This window comes from Triturus cristatus, chromosome 12 (genome assembly GCF_964204655.1).
Source record: "Triturus cristatus chromosome 12, aTriCri1.1, whole genome shotgun sequence".
NCBI classification, from domain to species: Eukaryota; Metazoa; Chordata; class Amphibia; order Caudata; family Salamandridae; genus Triturus; species Triturus cristatus.
This window is the reverse complement of record NC_140595.1, coordinates 97,191,799-97,204,510: the sequence shown is the minus strand read 5'-3', so window position 1 is coordinate 97,204,510 and position 12,712 is coordinate 97,191,799. Positions and strand designations below refer to the sequence as shown.

General features: G+C 39.7%; 1 protein-coding gene across 1 annotated transcript in view; it reads right to left on the bottom strand.

The window, feature by feature from the left end:
• The window catches only part of HORMAD1 (HORMA domain containing 1), an 863,212-nt gene that overhangs the window by 178,611 nt on the left and 671,889 nt on the right, over positions 1–12,712 (bottom strand). The gene's annotated exons all lie outside the window — the stretch shown is intronic.

The following is a 12,712-nucleotide window of genomic DNA, read 5'->3' as shown; positions in this document are numbered from 1 at the left end:
TATGCTTTTCCCTTAAACTAACCTCATTGTCAAGCATTTACAAACATGAGTAGCTGTGCTCATCATTGTTACCGCTCGTTATTTTATTTGCTCTGTATGTCAATCCATTCATAGGTGTCGAATATACTGCAAATAGTTTTATGTACTTCAGCCCTGCTCAAATTGTGTTTGAGGAAATAATGTAAAAATAAATAAAGTAAAATAACTCAGACCTGCTTTTCTACATGCTTAAACCAGAGCATTTCATGCCAAGTGTATATTTTACCTTGCTCACCGTGCCTTGAAAATCAAACACTTCAAAATCTGCATTATCAAAAAATGTAAGATTACAAGTAGTTTAATTTCTTTGGGTTTTAACTAGACTGTCAATATTCAATCACCGTCTAACTGACACTACTAGAGTCCTTCGAAACCCAGCATCTTTGTTTGCTACCTGAAGTACAGATGATTATCATTTTATTTCTGCTTGTTTTAATTGACTATACATATTACCTATATTTTTTGTTGCAATTATATGTTTAGGTATGAAAAATATAGCGCTGCCATTGTGAATAAGCACTTTTTCAGGAGAAAGATTTTTGACAAGGCTGGTCAGGGTAGATGACATCCAGCTGAGAACAATGGTTGAGTTCTCTGGCATTGCATCAAACTAGAGGATGCAGTGTAAACTACATTATGAGAGGCAGGAGAGGAAGCAGCATATTCTTTTGAGAACCATATAAAGGCACAAGAAGTCTCCAAGTAAAGAATTGTTATAATTTCTTCCGTAGTAAAGGTGTTAGGAAGCTAAAATGATTATTAACAAGTGGGAAAGCCCGACTTCAGATGCCTAGGTCATTCAAATTGGAGGGCTTCAGAATACAATTAAACTGAATATTTATATACCCTGCCTGACCAACAATGATTCACTTCTCCAAGAAGCAGCAGCAACTAGTTTCAGGGGATGTAATAAGCCCCGAGCTGAAGGGAGCCATTGTGCTACTATACAGTGCTATTCAAGCCAATGGTAGTGGTGCAGCAACATCATCTACTTAGGTTGACAAGATCTGGGGGGTGCAGTCTGTGATCATTCTAAAATCTCATTTGCATGTGGTGATCCTCATTCTGGAATATGATTCCCAAAGGACAGTGGTCTTTTTAGTCACAGTGAGTTTTGTGGAAGCCTGATCAGCTTTACGATGGACATGCTAAATTTGACTATAAAAGAAACAGCGGTGAACCAAATGTGGACAGATGCTTCTTCAGAGAACTAGCACACTTGGCTTTCTGGCTTCCTCAGTTCAAGTGATTTATTTAGGTCTTCTGGCATCCAAAGATCTTTCACCTATGAAAGTGTTCGTCAAGGTGTATCACAAAATATTTTTAACACAAATATCTTGTGACATGAAAAAACTGTCAAAAATGTAATTTACCAAAATATGGTGTTTCTGTATTTATAATAAAATGACAAAAATATTGTGTAAAGAAATTTGCAGACTAGAATATCGCCGAAAAAAGGCAAGAATATATTCTTTTTTCTAACTAAACACCGACTTTAAAGTAATTTACTTAAAATAAGGTATTAGTTAAAAATTATATCATTTTAAATAGTTTTAGTCATTTAATATATATATACATACACTTTAAAAACATAACAACAACTACTTTTAAAAATACATTTAATTTTACATAACAGTAAAATAAAGTGAAAAATAGAAAATATATATACAACCAAAAATAACCCTATTTAAATTATTTTTTTAAATACAGTTTATTTAATCATTTTAATTAAATATACAAATACACACATATATTTTAAAAAGTAGTAACAGAAAAAATAAAAAGTAATTATGAAAAAGTAATATAACACATATACAAATAAAATATATACTTCACAAAATAATAAAAACGTTTAAAAAACTAAAATTTTAAAAATAAAAACAAATAAAATGAACCAACAATATAAAAAAATATTATAAAGCCACTCCAATCAATATCTCAAAACTGTTGGACTTCAAAGTAATTAGATTTACTATTGCCACTCCAGTCTAATCAACGGTAGGGAAAGCATTTTACTTGGGAGGGGTAATATTTACTATTCTCACTCCAATCTAAGGAATAGTAGGGAAAGCATTGGAATTCGGAAAGGTTATATTTAAAATTCCCCCCTCCAATGTATGCAATAGTAAGGAAAGTGTTGGATTTGAAAGGGTTTACAATTACGATTCCCACTCCAACGTAAGCAACAGTATGGAAAGTGCTGAACTTCAGAGCAGTGACTTTTGCTATTCCCACTCCAGCCTAGGCAACAGTAGGGAACGTTTAATGGACTTCGGAGGATTTAGATTTACTATCTCCACTCCAGTTTCAGCAATAGTAGAGAAAGTATTGGACTTTGGAGGATTTAGATTTACTATTGCCACTTCAACATATGTAGCAGTAAGAAAAGTGTTGAACGTCGGAAGGATTACATATACTATCCCAACTCATAAATATTTTTTAGAAAACATTTACATAACTACAGCATTTTAAACATAAAAAATTAGACTCTTACTGTTTCTTGTGCATCACCGATAGTTTATTCGATAATTATTGCTGGTATGCAACATTCAGTGTGGGAGAGGTCACTCCCTGTTAGGGTCTGTATGAAAAGCAAATGCTCATTGTCCAGTACTGTTGTTTCAAATGTGTATTGCCTTCACGTCTTCTTGAGGTTCTCTAAATTCATCTCATCACTGTCAATTCCCTGAAACCTCAAGAATAGCTCTGCTTATGGCCTTCATCCTCTTGTCCCTCATTCCTTTTCAATGTTTAGGTTAGACATAATGTATGTATGAGGAGGGTGGTCGGTGGCATCCAGTCTTGATTATTTCATATGCACTTCATGCATTGATTAGCTCTGTATCAGAGTCCTTACTGATCTTGAAGGAACCACCTTGGCCAATCTCACATTCTGGCACATCATGGTCAGTACAGTCAACATACACACACTTTAAAAGTGGGTCACCTTCAGAAATGTTCCTGCCTTGAACATATGCATTCTTCTTTATTGACTCTATTGAACAAGTTACTTACCTTCGGTAATGCCTTAAGTGATAGAGACTATATTTAGCTGCAGATTCCTTACCTTGGAATTTCCCTAGGTGTCAGTCTGGATCTGGAAGATTTTTCGCGAGTAGTACCTCCATGCACTGGTACGTGGTGTCGAACGGCTCTGCATACGTCATCAGCGTCAGAAATGACATCCACGGCACCTATATAGGCGCCACCCAGGCATGCTGATGTCAGTTTCTTTTCACGACTTTCCATGCCAAGCCATGAACAACACTGACCACTGGTGTGGAAAACTATGGCCCTGAAAGGGATCAGTCCTGTCCCTAGAAATCACATATTGATATACACAGATGCATACATGTATATATGCATGTTTATATATATATATATATATATATATATATATATATATATATATATATAAATTTAATTTTAAAGAAAGTTGATCAGACCACCTATGTGGGGAGGGGGTGGGGGGGGATCACTGCGTAGTATGACATGCCACCACAGTCTCAGCACTTTGAGCTTTTGAGTCCACTTGCCTTCTCTACAGGCAGCTTAAATATAGCACTCACTGCGCGATATACATTTTATGTATAAAATAGCTACAAATGCGCGTTAACTGGAAATAGTCATCACACTTTTACCCTAATACTGTAGAAAGGTTGTGAACTGAAATGTTTGGTTTCCCCACAAGTCATACACTTCTCTGTCTATCATATTTGGCAAGGGTCCAGTTATGCTTTTTTCACTCCAATGAAATGCCTCCCTTCTGCAGGGACTCCCCCGATGCAACTCCCCCATTATTATCAGTCTCCCTTTTCTCCTATCAGCTGATCCGAATTGCTGGCATCCATGCGCGGCGCGACGAAATAGAACTCTTAACAGCTTAGGTCCGTCCATACACCTGATTGCACAAACCAATAGCCCCAGCAGAGATAAGTGATCTATGGCAGGCAGTCAATGCAGTAAAATAATCTATTGTATGAAAACGAAACCTAAAAGTTCAAGGAGTAAGCGTCTTACCTTTTGACGAGTTACCAGTTTACACATTTGTTGTGTAATTTATGTGCCAAACTGCAATGAATCGGCCCGTGCTTTGGCCCTTAGGGCCCAGCCAGACCCCTGGCCCCACGGCTCTCTCTGGCGCATTTCCTTATTATCTTGTATTGGTATAATATATTACAATTTCCTGATTCATGAGACCCCCAAAACGAGTCTGGTCGAGGCGGGAGGTTTCTTAATTTCCCAAGAGAACCAAAAACCGGTGCTTGAAACCTTAGAGAGAGATGTCGCACACTTTTAGTCATTATTGTATCTCTTAATGTGAGTGCGTAGGGATTTTCAATTCGCATTCTGTCTTTTGCCATCTCTACAGAGTCGCCTTGCAAAAGTGGAGCAGGGAAGAATATTATTACCCATACATGAATAAATTGATGTTAGTGCTGACCGGAAATACCTCCAGGATATAATGGTCCCCCATCACCCGATCCATTTTGCGGCCACTGGAGCCTTCACACTTCCTGCCCACGCTCCCCTTAACAGGCCAATGATCAGAGGCGGCCGCTATTACTGGGGGTGGCAAGGTGGGGAGAGGAGGGGCGGGGATGTAAATGAAAATAATTAATAAAAAAAACTCTTACCTTTAGGCCGGTCACCCGTTCGGCCTCCGCCTCTCATTCTACTAGCCGCAGCCTCTCGCTCATCAGAAGCAGGAATCGGGAAGCACCAAGGGTCCTGACTCCCCTAGCCAATCACAATGCTGCATTGCAGTGTTGTGAATGGTCAGAGCGCTATGGTTCGGCGCTCAGACAGGGAATCGGAGCCTGGGCATGTTGTGCACCCTGGCTGTAATGCAGCTGTGTACAGCAAATGCAAAGTGAGCATGACTGTTGGCTTCTGCACACTTTAGAATGACAGTCATGCTCACTTTAAAATGAAGCAACCACTCATCCTCCTGGCCCCTGCTCTGGCAGTATAGCTCTGCCCCACACCAGGAAATGGAAAACTAAAATGATAATAACGATGGTTATTATTATTGTAATTTTTCTTTAACTACTACTCGCAGAGCAGTGGGGCTACGCTCCTCTGACTTAGTGGAGGAGCTGCCACTGCCGATGCCACTACCCGAAGTCTCTTTTGCCACTCGTCGTGACCTCAACAACCGCCTCTGCTGCCCTCCCTGAACCTCGATGCAGCGATCCATTTTCTCAGGCACCAACCAAGACCTGGGGTGCAACAATGATATCGTGCCCACAGGACTGGCAGGGATGCTGGGTATGGCAGCGTCGCGGTCTCCTCTACAAATGAAGGTACGAAGAATGTCTTGTGTGCTGCCCCTGCTTCACGAATGTACTTTCTGCAGGGGATTCACCGTCCTTTTAAACCCCGCTGCTGAGGTGTATTGGTGTACCCCCCATAGGGGAGGTTCCAAACATTACCTGGTCCCCCACTGGCCCAGTGTTTTCCGCCAACCTTGGCATGCTTTTTTCTTCCCATGGGAGGGAGCCGGACGCCTCTCTCCTCATTGTTTGCCGCTATGATGGCTTAAACCGGATTTTCGGGTCCCTGGTGGTTGTTATTGCCCCGGCCTTTAAGGCCCCCTACGGGGGTGGCCTCTGCCAAATTTAGCAATGTGCCCAGAATCGAGGGACGGTGAACAGCTCTCCCAGTAACAAAAAGTTGGAATTCACTGACTGCCTTTAATGCCACACCCAGGGTTAAGGCTTTGTTTTACCTCGTTGTGAATTTTTTTCCAGGCTTTGTATAGCGCAAGGTCGCACCAATGGTATTGCAGCGCTTTAAATGAGCACCAGTTTGATTACACAAGGTCACTTTCATTTTAAGAAGCATCGAGAAATTAAGTGATTTGCCCAGATTCACAGGATGGTGAGCCGATGAAGAGACTCGAGCCTGTTTCCCCAGTTGCCATGCACTGACCGCCCTTAACGCCACACCATGGGAAGAGGGAGGCTGTCAGGAAGAAGCTTCCTATGGGCTTGAGGTTCCAACAGGACCTTGACCTGAGCCAGGCTTCAGGCCTGAGTTCTCAATTGGTACCCCACCTCCAATATCTGGATGCAATAACTTAAAGCTAAGAGATGCTCCAAAATACTAGCCAGATGGCAAAGGGAAACAGGAACAACAACAATTCATCCGTGTGCAGCAGGTATATTGCTTGTCATGTCCACAGAATCACACAGAGACAGGTAAGAAACAAGTTACTTACCTGTAACTACAGTTATCCAGTATTGGTATCTTTCATAGATTCACATGCCTGAATCATTCCACTTCGTCGTAGTGGGAGTCCCACGGTACATATATAACAAAGTAGTAAGAAGTAAATATTACATTTCCATAAGCTATTATGGTAGTAACCATATACTCTATAGCCTATAAGTCTCCTTTTACAAAAAGGATCAAACTGAAAACTCAGCCGATCAGTAACCAGCACCCTCTAGAGCATTCCCAAGAGAGGCTGAGTCCCTCAGATTTTCCAGCACGAGTGAAGTCATTACTGTATCCAGAGGTGCCTCTCCGGGGAGGAGGGTGGGTTGCATGTGAATCTATGAAAGATACCAATACTGGATAACTGTACTTACAGGTAAGTAACTTGTTTCTTATCCGGTATTGGGGTATCTTTCATAGTTTCAAATGCCTGAATCCGAATAGTAAGCAGTTCCTTATCTTTGTGTGTATATATATGTGTGTATATATATGTGTGTGTGTGTGTATATATATATATATATATATATATATATATATATATATATATATATATATATATATATATATATATATATATATATATATATATATATATATATATATCTCCAGCTCCTTACTTTGTAGTAAAATAGGGCCAGCACTCACGTTAGGTTAAATCTATTGTAGATTTATTCGCAAATTAATTTCAACAACAAACGAGTTTCAGCGTCAGCCTTCGTCAGTGTCGACGGGCGTCATTGGCATGGCAACTTAGATCGTACATCAAATTCATTACAACAAACAAAGGACTGTTGCTCCTCTATGAGCGCCATCTTAATACATGTTATCATTCACATGTCCTACCTTTCGTAGATAATTTGACAACTTATAATGCACAAATCTCTTACATTAGTGCTTCATACGTTTGTAACTCTTTACCATAATTCATTAAGAATCTGTTAATCAATACTAATGGTTCTCGCGCACAACTAGGTTAATGTTCGTTTTGTGCGCTCTACTAGTAACGTCATATCTCCCTGTATGGGCTAACTGTATTTGTATATACATTATTAATACGTTACTTGCATCTCGAGGCTCACAATACCCATTGTAAAACACTAATTAAATTCATTACAACAGACAACAGATTATTGCTCCACTATGAGCGCCATCTAGGAACATGGTGTCGTTCGTATGTCAATATATTTACATTATATCGCTAATTCAAATTCCATAGATCTCTTTGGTTGATGCACCATGCGTGCATCTCTTCACCATAATACCTTAAAATCTATCATATCGCCCTATATGGGCTTCCTTTATTAGTACATGTGTTGCAATACGTTGCGTGCATCCCTATGCTCTCCATGTCTGTTATAACTTGCTCTATACGTTGTTCAAATCATATATTATTTGTATTCTTATGTAATCTAGTTCTCCTGCTCTCATATCGAATGAAGGTTACAAATTTCAAATGTTCCTACTTGTCATAAATGAACTGCAAGTTCTTCCCCACTGTTCAGACCTCCCGGATGTTTTGTCTGAAGGTCAATAATATAACGAGATTCTAATCTCCTCAAACACTTCTCCCTGTAGTCCCCTCTAATACTCTTTGGGACGTGATCTAAACAAAAGTATTGTAATAGAGATCTATTACTGTTGTGCTTGCTTGCAAAGTGGCGTGCAACTGGATAGTTCGTGTCTCTACTGGTTATTGCCCTCTGATGTTCTAAATCCGCATCTTCACAGGATTAATAGTACTCCCAATATATCGTAAACTGCATGGACATTCCAGACAATAAACCACATATGGGGTACTACATGTCATAAATTTATTAATGTGCCTCTGTCTTTCATCATTCCAGATTTTATATGTCGTGACTCGTGGCACATGCTCTACACTTGCCGCAAGGAAAAGAGCCATGAAGTTTCTGTAGACCTGTTTCTGATTTGCTTACTTCTAAATGACTCTACACCAATTGGTCTTTTAAAGGTCTAGCTCTTCTGAAGCTTATACTAGGTTCCATTGGTAGATCCTTGCCTATGATGGTATCTGATCTAAGAATTCTCCAATTGCTCCGTAAAATGTTCTTAACTTCACGTGCAGCATTGGAGTAGCTGGTAATCATTCGAAATTTATTCTCAAGACTTGTTTCTGCTGTTTGGGTGCCCTCCTGGCTCAAAAGTTCTATCCTATTTTTCTGTGCTACCTTAGCTTCTGCTGTCTTCAAGATATCATTGGGATATCCCCTTGCTCTGAAGCGTTGAAGGCTCTCTGCTGCTGCTTTTTTATAGTCTTCTTTCCTTGAGCTGTTCCGTTTGATTCGAAGTAGTTCCCCATAGGGGATACTCCTGATCAAACTAACAGGGTGGCTACTTTTCTTGTGTAGTACAGAATTACCAGCTGTTTTCTTTCTGTAGAGTGCAGTGTGTATCACATTGTTCTCTACAAATACTCGCAAGTCTAGGAATTACACTTCTGTGGTGCTCATTTCTCCTGTGAACAGAAGGTTCAGTTCATTGGTATTTAATGAGGAGATATATTGTCTAGCTGATTCTATAGACCCTCTCCATATAATCAAGAGGTCGTCAATGTACCTCCTCCAACAGATTATATTGTCTACCCAGCCCTCATTGGTTTCGGCCCAGGCCACCTGCTTCTCCCACCAGCCCACGAATACATTTGCGTAACTGGGGGCGAAGCAGGTGCCCATCGCCGCCCCCTGTATTTGCCTATATCTCTGTTCCTGAAATAAAAATATATTGTTATTCAGGCAGAACAATATAAATTCAACAATCATGGCATTGTGTTCCAAAAATTTGATTGATCATCCTTTCAAAAAATACTCTACTGCTGCCACTCCGTCTGTGTGTCTAATACTTGTGTATAGACTGGATATGTCCAACGTTATCATAATTAATTCCGCTTCCCAGTTGATTCCCTGGATTTGTCTTAGAAAATCTTTTGTATCACGTGTATATGATGTCAATTGTGATACTAGAGGTGCCAAAAAAGAATCTACGTATCTCGACAAGTTTTCTGTTAGGCCTCCAATCGAAGAGACTATCGGTCTCCCTGGAGGGTTAGTGGCATCTTTATGTATCTTTGGAAGATGATAAAAAGTGGGAATCCGTGGGTGTTTATTCCATAGGTAGTTGACTTCATCTGTGGACAGAATACCTTTTTAATGCCATTTGTCAATCATTTTTTCAAATGCATCTATGCTGTGCAAATAATCTCTCTCGCTGGCTAGTATGTAGTTCTCACGGTCATTCAGTTGTCTGAGTGCCTCTTTGCAATAAGCTTCTTTAATCTGTAAGAAAATATTGCCCCCTTTATCTGATGGTTTCACAATAATTGCTTTGTCATTCTTTAAGTCCTGAATCGCCTTCTTTTGATTATAAGTTAGATTCCAATTTCTGACTTTTTGCTTCCGTGCTCTTAGTAAAAGGAGATCTTTATTCACGTTATCCGCAAAAACGTCTATGGCATCCAGTGGCATCTGAGGACAAAATTTCGAAGTTGGTTTAAAAGGACTCAACGCTCGTGTTTGCGTAATTTCCATCTCTTCTATTCTGTCTTGGTAGCCTCTATGCCTCAATTCCTGTGAACTATATTCTTCTCCTAGTTATTCTAAGGTAGCCAGAGTGTCTAGGTCTCTAATTGTCAGTGAGTTGTCTTCCTGTCCCTTCATATCATCTCTCGAATATGCCCCAACTGGATCTTTCATTTTAAAAAATTTATATAATTTCATTCTTCTTATATATTTGAAAAGATCGATCCGAGTTTGTGTATACTCAAAGTTCTCCGTTGGGCAGAATTTCAGACCCATTCTTAAGACTGATTCTTCTGTCATTGTAAGCCTTTTACTGGTCAAATTTACTATTGTGAGGCTATCTTTCACCGTTTCATGTTCCTGCCCCTCCTGCTCCTGGTATTTGTTCTGGTGTTTTCTGCCGCCCCTCCTTTTGATTCTTTGGCTTTGGTTTCTGGGGGTCTCCCTTTCCCCCCTCTTAACCATGTCTGCCTGATCAAATTGAATTCCTCGTGAAAAGGGGGGTCTGGCGTATAGCTCCTTGATTCGCGCTTCCACCTTCCTCTTCTGACTGCTCAGCACTGGTTACTTCTGATTCCGAGGTAAAGCCTGGCTCTGTAATTGGTCGTTTTGTGGATCTTAAATCACGTCTTGGGGCATCATATCTTCTGGTGAAAGTTAGTATTCTGCCTAGTTCATAATCCCTGGCATCCCTTTCGAATTTTTGCTGTTTTCTTTCTTGGATCTTCTTTTCATAGGCTGTGAGTCGTTTCTTTATAATCTCTTTCTCCTCTTGATGTTTACTGCTGTCCGTAGTTTCCAATATACATTTCTCAAGTTCTTCGGTCTCCTTAATTGCTTTCTCTCTATCTCGCCACGCAAAGCGCACCAGAATTTTGAGCATTCCTTGCGACGAATTAGCTGTAAACTCCGCCCATTCATCTAGGAGCTCTGGATCTGGATTTTCGTACGCCGGGACCGTATATATTCTTAGACCCCTGGGTACCCTGTTAACATCAATGTAGTTTTGTAAGAATACAAATAATATATGATTTGAACAACGTATAGAGCAAATTATAACAGACATGGAGAGCATAGGGATGCACGCAACGTATTGCAATACATGTACTAATAAAGGAAGCCCATACAGGGCGATATGATATATTTTAAGGTATTATGGTGAAGAGATGCACGCATGGTGCATCAACCAAAGAGATCTATGGAGTTTGAATTACCGATATAATGTAAATATATTGACATACGAACGACACCATGTTCCAAGATGGCGCTCATAGTGGAGCAATAATCTGTTGTCTATTGTAATGAATTTAATTAGTGTTTTACAATGGGTATTGTGAGCCTCGAGATGCAAGTAACGTATTAATAATGTATATACAAATACAGTAAGCCCATACAGGGCGAAATGACGTTACTAGTAGAGCGATCAAAACGAACATTAACCTAGTTGTGCGCGAGAACCATTAGTATTCTTAATGAATTATGGTAAAGATTAACAAACGTATGAAGCACTAACGTAAGAGATTTGTGCATTATAAGTTGTCAAATTATCTACGAAAGGTAGGACATGTGAATGATAACATGTACTAAGATGGCGCTCATAGAGGAGCAACTGTCCTTTGTTTGTTGTAATGAATTTGATTTACGATTTAAGTTGCCATGCCAATGACGCCCGTCGACACTGACGAAGGCTGACGCTGAAACGCATTTGTTGTTGAAATTAATTTGCGAATAAATCTAAAATAGATTTAACCTAACGTGAGTGCTGGCCCTATTTTACTACAAAGTAAGGAGCTGGAGATTTAGCGGTTTGCCACCGCTGGACCGGGCACCCGCTCACGAGTGCAGTAACTAGGCAACACACGGAGCAACGATATATATATATATATATATATATATACAGTTGAGACAGTCCAGGTCCCAAAACAAAACACGTTTCGGTGTTACCGCCTTCCTCGGTGTTGGCTACCATAGATAAAATCACCATTTTTAAAGTGCTCAGTGTACGTAAACAATGATCATGAACAGCGAAGAAGGCTTTATTTCACCTAAAATTCATGCTTTTTGTGGCGGCCATCTTAAAGCGTCCCTTTCGTGCAGTTTCATTAATGTCTTATACATATGGAAACAACTATTAACATATCAGAAAAATGCAATAATTCTGTAAATTATGTTAAAGAAGGTGAGGGATTTCGCAGAGCAGCGGTAAGAGGAAGTAAGAAAAAGTTCATAACCATAGTTATTCATACAGGATCTTTAGTCAAATTAATTGTTGCAATTCATTGATATTGATCCTTTCAAGTTCTTACAAGCAATGTTATTTATGATGTATCATACCCTTCCTTATGTAGGGTCCATCTCTCCTCCTCCCTCTCATAATCCTAATTTACAAAATTGTATGTCTGATAAACAATTGGACATCTTAATTAAGCCCTGAATGGGCAATCACAGATGGTACTTTTAGAATTCTACGTTGATACCCAGGAAACAGAACGGCCCTCTTTAAAAGGGAGGAAACAGTCGCTCTCAAGTTATTTACATAGGACCTCTCAAGAATGAACATTTATCAGAGAATATATATAGATACATTTCCCTCATATACAAAAAAATCCTAGCCTTTTTGGAAAGGATCTTATTACAAGAATTGCGTGTGAGATGGTTTTCTTAAAATGTCAGTTCTCATTCTAAATGAGACCAGAGTTCTTCTGTCGTATTGAGACCTATGGGAGCCATGGTATTAAGTTCTATAATGTACCTCGACTCCATCCTGCATGGGGTTTTTACTCTATCCCCTCCCATTTCATGTTTGGGGGCCTGGTCTATACAGAAGAATCTTATGAGATCACAGTTACTGCTATGGACACTTTCGAAATGACGTGCCACTGGATATGTAGGATCCTTTTTATCTATTGCACGCA